Raw genomic sequence first — 7,811 nt, forward strand, 5'->3', positions numbered from 1 at the left:
GGAATACAAACTGAACATGTAATGCAGCACCAAACAAAAGCTGTACGCACAATGCAACATCAAATGAGCTGTAGACACAATGCAACACAAATTGAACAGATGCTGCAACACCAAAGAAAAGTTGTACCCACAATGCAACAGCAAAAAAGCTATGTACACAATGTGCACACGTGAACATCCCACTGCACACAATGCAACACAACAGTCGCCTAGCATTTTAGTAACTGTATTTCCCCAATGAATCGCAGAGCTAATATGTGTGTTTCCTCTCACTGGATTCAACAAACAAACTAGACAGCTCTGCCCCAGGGAAACCGCAGTTTCCAATATTGCTAACCTCAAAAGATCAAACAGCATGAGTAGGGCCCAACAATAATGAGATTTAAAAAAACAAAACAAACAAACTGTGTTTTTCTGGTCTGTCTTTTGATTGTTGAACTCCCCCTGGCCATCCCCCGTGTGTGTGCACGTGTGTGTGTGTGTGTGTGTGACAATTAGTGCCATTCACTCTCTTCACTTTATCGGGTCAGGAGATTTTGGCCCCTGCTGCAGATGCTCTCACCCCACATCTGCCCCTCCCCGGCCCAGCAATTAATTCTGCCCCAACCTCCAGATCAATCCTGTCCCTCACATCTCCCACCCCCACATCTACCCAGTTCCCATCCAGCCTCCCCTCCTCCCTAGGAGGTGGGTAAGCGGGTCAGGTAGCCAATCAGAGGGGGTCAAGTGTGACTCCGGAGTAGATCTGGATTCACACCAGTTCAAATAAGATATGGCGACTGTGCCTAGCTTTACAGAGTTAGACAAAGCCGTGACTGAGATCATAGCAGAGGGAGTGTGGAATGAAAACAGCGCAGGCAAGGGAACCAAGAGGTGTTTTCCGATTCCCAATCAGGTGAAGAGGCTGAGACGTAGAGGGAGGTTGTTCCAGGTTGCAGAGAAGATGGGTCTTGCCCTGACAATGATGAGATTCTACAAGTGGCAACAAGCAGGGAGATAGGGGAGGGTTAGAGACAAAAGTGGCCCGTGACCACGTCTGGACCTTCGTGCACAGAGGGTTGTGCAAAGAAGAAGGGGAATCTGCCATTGTTATTGTCTGAGCCAACTGAGGTCTAATATGCAGCTTGACAACGTTTCTCTGTTGGTCTGTCTGTAATTCAGGAACTTTTGAATGCCACATCGGATCCGTTCCACAATTTCAGGGAATGTTCTAGGTGTCAGTGGGTAGAATCCTAGTGAGATTGGTGAAAACCAGGAAAACTGGAAGGGGGAAATGGGGGACACCTGGTGGATTGGCCATGGCATGGGCAGGAGAAAATGTTGGGGCACGTAGAGCCCCTGCCATGTGGTGGAGGGAAAAAGGGGAACGAGGGGCTGGGCACAGAGTCCCTGCAGAAGACAAATAAAAATCCCAACGTTGTCATTTTTAGCTCATGAAAGCTTATGCTCAAATAAATTGGTTAGTCTCTAAGGTGCCCCAAGTACTCCTTTTCTTTTTATGATTTTTAAGTCAATCTCAATCCCAATTTGTTATTTTTGAATGCTTGGGGTTGGCAATACTGCAAACTGCATACTCAGTGAAACAGCAAACAGCACAGCAACGTCAGACTATACACACAGCAGCTTCACTCTGAGCACAATGCAACACAATCTGAGCACACATGATGCAACAGCAAACCTAGCCCAGCAGCGTCAGACTATACACACAAGTTCAGACTGCATACAATGCAACACAAAGTGAGCACACTCAATGCGACACCAAACACACAACTGCAACACCAAACTGCGTACACAATGCAATGCCAAACAGCACACACAATGTAACACCAAACACACAGTACAACACCAAAGTACACAATGCGGCACCAAACTGAGCACACAACATCAAACAAACACAGAATGCAACACCAAATGGAGTACACAGTGCAACACCAAACTGAACACACAACACCAAACACACAATGCAACACCATACTTATTACACAATGCAATACCAAACAAAAGCTGGATGCACAGCTTAACACAAACCAAGCACATATTGCATCACCAAATCAAACACACTTGGTGGCACCGACCTGCATGTAGATGGTGCTTTACAGATATGCGGGAAAGATGTATTCCCCTGGCCCAAACAGCTCTCAAGGTCCCTGGACCTTGCAATGAAGGGGATCCAGAGGAGGGGGTGGAGCTAGGATGGGGGCTGATGTGGTTTTGTGTCTGCACAATTCTGCCGGAGCTGAAGGCTGGCGAGTGTAGCAGGGTGGGTGAGAATGGCGGAAGAGGATCCCATTTCAGGTTTGAGGCGGGTGCTGAGGGGAGTCACTCCTGACAGAGGGGCTGTAAGGGTATGTCTACACTACGGAATAAGGTCGAATTTATAGAAGTCGGGTTTTTAGAAATCGGTTTTATATATTCGAGTGTGTGTGTCCCCACAGAAAATGCTCTAAGTGCATTAAGTGCATTAACTCGGCGGAGCGCTTCCACAGTACCGAGGCTAGAGTCGACTTCCGGAGCGTTGCACTGTGGGTAGCTATCCCACAGTTCCCGCAGTCTCCGCTGCCCATTGGAATTCTGGGTTGAGATCCCAATGCCTGATGGGGCTAAAACATTGTCGTGGGTGGTTCTGGGTACATATCGTCAGGCCCCCGTTCCCTCCCTCCCTCCGTGAAAGCAAGGGCAGACAATCGTTTCGCGCCTTTTTTCCTGAGTTACCTGTGCAGACGCCATACCACGGCAAGCATGGAGCCCGCTCAGGTAACCGTCACCCTATGTCTCCTGGGTGCTGGCAGACGCGGTACGGCATTGCTACACAGTAGCAGCAACCCCTTGCCTTGTGGCAGCAGACGGTACAGTACGACTGGTAGCCGTCATCGTCATGTCCGAGGTGCTCCTGGCCACGTCGGCTGGGAGCACCTGGGCAGACATGGGCGCAGGGACTAAATTTGGAGTGACTTGACCAGGTCATTCTCTTTAGTCCTGCAGTCAGTCCTATTGAACCGTCTAATGGTGAGCGGGCAGGCGATACGGACTGCTAGCAGTCGTACTGTACCATCTTCTGCCGAGCAGCCATGAGATGTGGATGGCTTGCAGTCCTTCTGCACCGTCTGCTGCCAGCCAAAGATGTAAAAGATAGATGGAGTGGATCAAAACAAGAAATAGACCAGATTTGTTTTGTACTCATTTGCTTCCCCCCCTCCCCTGTCTAGGGGACTCATTCTTCTAGGTCACACTGCAGTCACTCACAGAGAAGGTGCAGCGAGGTAAATCTAGCCATGTATCAATCAGAGGCCAGGCTAACCTTCTTGTTCCAATAAGAACGATAACTTAGGTGCACCATTTCTTATTGGAACCCTCCGTGAAGTCCTGCCTGAAATACTCCTTGATGTAAAGACACCCCCTCTGTTGATTTTAGCTCCCTGAAGCCAACCCTGTAAGCCGTGTCCTCAGTCGCCCCTCCCAGCGTCAGAGCAACGGCAAACAATCGGGCATCTGAGAGTGCTGTCCAGAGCAGTCACAATGGAGCACTCTGATGGGGCTAAAACATTGTCGCGGGTGGTTCTGGGTACATATCATCAGGCCCCCGTTCCCTCCCTCCCTCCGTGAAAGCAAGGGCAGACAATCATTTCGCGCCTTTTTTCCTGAGTTACCTGTGCAGACGCCATACCACGGCAAGCATGGAGCCCGCTCAGGTAACCGTCACCCTATGTCTCCTGGGTGCTGGCAGACGCGGTATGGCTTTGCTACACAGTAGCAGCAACCCATTGCCTTCTGGCAGCAGACGGTGCAATACGACTGGTAGTTGTCCTCGTCGTGTCCGAGGTGCTCCTGGCCACGTCGGCTAGGAGCGCCTGGGCAGACATGGGCGCAGGGACTAAATTTGGAGTGACTTGACCAGGTCATTCTCTTTAGTCCTGCAGTCAGTCCTATTGAACCGTCTTATGGTGAGCGGGCAGGCGATACAGACTGCTAGCAGTCGTACTGTACCATCTTCTGCCAGGCAGGCAAGAGATGAGGATGGCTAGCAGTCGTACTGTACCATCTTCTGCCAAGCAGCCATGAGATGTGGATGGCATGCAGTCCTTCTGCACCGTCTGCTGCCAGCCAAAGATGTAAAAGATAGATGGAGTGGGTCAAAACAAGAAATAGACCAGATTTGTTTTGTACTCATTTGCCTCCTCCCCTGTCTAGGGGACTCATTCCTCTAGGTCACAAGCAGTCACTCACAGAGAAGGTGCAGCGAGGTAAATCTAGCCATGTATCAATCAGAGGCCAGGCTAACCTCCTTGTTCCAATAAGAATGATAACTTAGGTGCACCATTTCTTATTGGAACCCTCCGTGAAGTCCTGCCTGAAATACTCCTTGATGTAAAGACACCCCCTTTGTTGATTTTAGCTCCCTGAAGCCAACCCTGTAAGCCGTGTCCTCAGTCGCCCCTCCCTCCGTCAGAGCAACGGCAGACAATCGTTCCGCGCCTTTTTTCTGTGCGGACGCCATACCAAGGCAAGCATGGAGGCCGCTCAGCTCACTTTGGCAATTAGGAGCATATTAAACACCACACGCATAATCCAGCAGTATATGCAGCACCAGAACCTGGCAAAGCGATACCGGGCGAGGAGGCGACGTCAGCGCGGTCACATGAGTGATCAGGACATGGACACAGATTTCTCTGAAAGCATAGGCCCTGCCAATGCATGCATCATGGTGCTAATGGGGCAGGTTCATGCTGTGGAATGCCGATTCTGGGCTCGGGAAACAAGCACAGACTGGTGGGACCGCATAGTGTTGCAGATCTGGGACGATTCCCAGTGGCTGCGAAACTTTCGCATGCGTAAGGGCACTTTCATGGAACTTTGTGACTTGCTTTCCCCTGCCCTGAGGCGCATGAATACCAAGATGAGAGCAGCCCTCACAGTTGAGAAGCGAGTGGCGATAGCCCTGTGGAAGCTTGCAACGCCAGACAGCTACCGGTCAGTTGGGAATCAATTTGGAGTGGGCAAATCTACTGTGGGGGCTGCTGTGATGCAAGTAGCCCACGCAATCAAAGATCTGCTGATATCAAGGGTAGTGACCCTGGGAAATGTGCAGGTCATAGTGGATGGCTTTGCTGCAATGGGATTCCCTAACTGTGGTGGGGCCATAGACGGAACCCATATCCCTATCTTGGCACTGGAGCACCAAGCCGCCGAGTACATAAACCCCAAGGGGTACTTTTCGATAGTGCTGCAAGCTCTGGTGGATCACAAGGGACGTTTCACCAACATCAACGTGGGATGGCCGGGAAAGGTGCATGATGCTCGCATCTTCAGGAACTCTGGTCTGTTTCAAAAGCTGCAGGAAGGGACTTTATTCCCAGACCAGAAAATAACTGTTGGGGATGTTGAAATGCCTATATGTATCCTTGGGGACCCAGCCTACCCCTTAATGCCATGGCTCATGAAGCCGTACACAGGCAACCTGGACAGTAGTCAGGAGCTGTTCAACTACAGGCTGAGCAAGTGCAGAATGGTGGTAGAATGTGCATTTGGACGTTTAAAGGCGCGCTGGCGCAGTTTACTGACTCGCTTAGACCTCAGCGAAACCAATATTCCCACTGTTATTACTGCTTGCTGTGTGCTCCACAATATCTGTGAGAGTAAGGGGGAGACGTTTATGGCGGGGTGGGAGGTTGAGGCAAATCACCTGGCTGCTGGTTACGCGCAGCCAGACACCAGGGCGGTTAGAAGAGCACAGGAGGGCGCGGTACGCATCAGAGAAGCTTTGAAAACCAGTTTCATGACTGGCCAGGCTACGGTGTGAAAGTTCTGTTTGTTTCTCCTTGATGAAACCCCCCGCCCCTTGGTTCACTCTACTTCCCTGTAAGCTAACCACCCGCCCCTCCTCCCTTCAATCACCGCTTGCAGAGGCAATAAAGTCATTGTTGCTTCACATTCATGCATTCTTTATTCATTCATCACACAAATAGGGGGATGACTACCAAGGTAGCCCAGGAGGGGTGGTGGAGGAGGGAAGGAAAATGCCACACAGCACTTTAAGCACAGCACTTTAAAAGTTTACAACTTTAAAATTTATTGAATGACAGCCTTCTTTTTTTTGGGCAATCCTCTGTGGTGGAGTGGCTGGTTGGCCGGAGGCCCCCCCACCGCGTTCTTGGGCTTCTGGGTGTGGAGGCTATGGAACTTGGGGATGAGGGCGGTTGGTTACAGAGGGGCTGCAGTGGCAGTCTGTGCTCCAGCTGCCTTTGCTGCAGCTCAACCATACACTGGAGCATACTGGTTTGGTCCTGCAGCAGCCTCAGCATTGAATCCTGCCTCCTCTCATCACGCTGCTGCCACATTTGAGCTTCAGCCCTCTCTTCAGCCCGCCACTTACTCTCTTCAGCCCGCCACCTCTCCTCCCGGTCATTTTGTGCTTTCCTGCACTCTGACATTATTTGCCTCCACGCATTCGTCTGTGCTCTGTCAGTGTGGGAGGACAGCATGAGCTCGGAGAACATTTCATCGCGAGTGCGTTTTTTTTTCTTTCTAAGCTTCACTAGCCTCTGGGAAGGAGAAGATCCTGTGATCATTGAAACACATGCAGCTGGTGGAGAAAAAAAAGGGACAGCGGTATTTAAAAAGACACATTTTATAAAACAGTAGCTACACTCTTTCAGGGTAAACCTTGCTGTTAACATTACATACATAGCACATGTGCTTTCGTTACAAGGTCGCATTTTGCCTCCTCCCACCGCGTGACTACCCCCTCAACCTTCCCCCCTCCCTGTGGCTAACAGCGGGGAACATTTCTGTTTAGCCACAGGCAAACAGCCCAGCAGGAATGGGCTCCTCTGAGTGTCCCCTGAAGAAAAGCACTCTATTTCAACCAGGTGACCATGAATTATATCTCACTCTCCTGAGGATAACACAGAGAGATAAAGAACGGATGTTGTTTGAATGCCAGCAAACATACACTGCAATGCTGTGTTCTACAATGTTTCCCGAGTACGTGTTACTGGCCTGGAGTGGTAAAGTGTCCTACCATGAAGGACGCAATAAGGCTGCCCTCCCCAGAAACCTTTTGCAAAGGCTTTAGGACTACATCTAGGAGAACCGCAAATGCCAGGGCAAAGTAATCCTTTCACATGCTTGCTTTTAAACCATGTATAGTATTTTAAAAGGTACACTCACCAGAGGTCCCTTCTCCGCCTGCTGGGTCCAGGAGGCAGCCTTGGGTGGGTTCGGGGGGTACTGGCTCCAGGTCTAGGGTGAGAAACAGTTCCTGGCTGTCGGGAAAACCGGTTTCTCCGCTTGCTTGCTGTGAGCTATCTACAACCTCCTCCTCATCATCATCTTCTTCGTCCCCAAAACCTGCTTCCGTATTGCCTCCATCTCCATTGAAGGAGTCAAACAACACGGCTGGGGTAGTGGTGGCTGAACCCCCTAAAATGGCATGCAGCTCATCATAGAAGCGGCATGTTTGGGGCTCTGACCCAGAGCGGCTGTTCGCCTCTCTGGTTTTCTGGTAGGCTTGCCTCAGCTCCTTCAGTTTCACGCGGCACTGCTTCGGGTCCCTGTTATGGCCTCTGTCCTTCATGCCCTGGGAGATTTTGACAAAGGTTTTGGCATTTCGAAAACTGGAACGGAGTTCTGATAGCACGGATTCCTCTCCCCAAACAGCGATCAGATCCCGTACCTCCCGTTCGGTCCATGCTGGAGCTCTTTTGCAATTCTGGGACTCCATCATGGTCACCTGTGCTGATGAGCTCTGCATGGTCACCTGCAGCTTGCCACGCTGGCCAAACAGGAAATGAGATTCAAAAGTTCGCGGTTCT

This window comes from Caretta caretta, chromosome 20, assembly GCF_965140235.1.
Source record: "Caretta caretta isolate rCarCar2 chromosome 20, rCarCar1.hap1, whole genome shotgun sequence".
NCBI lineage: Eukaryota > Metazoa > Chordata > Testudines > Cheloniidae > Caretta > Caretta caretta.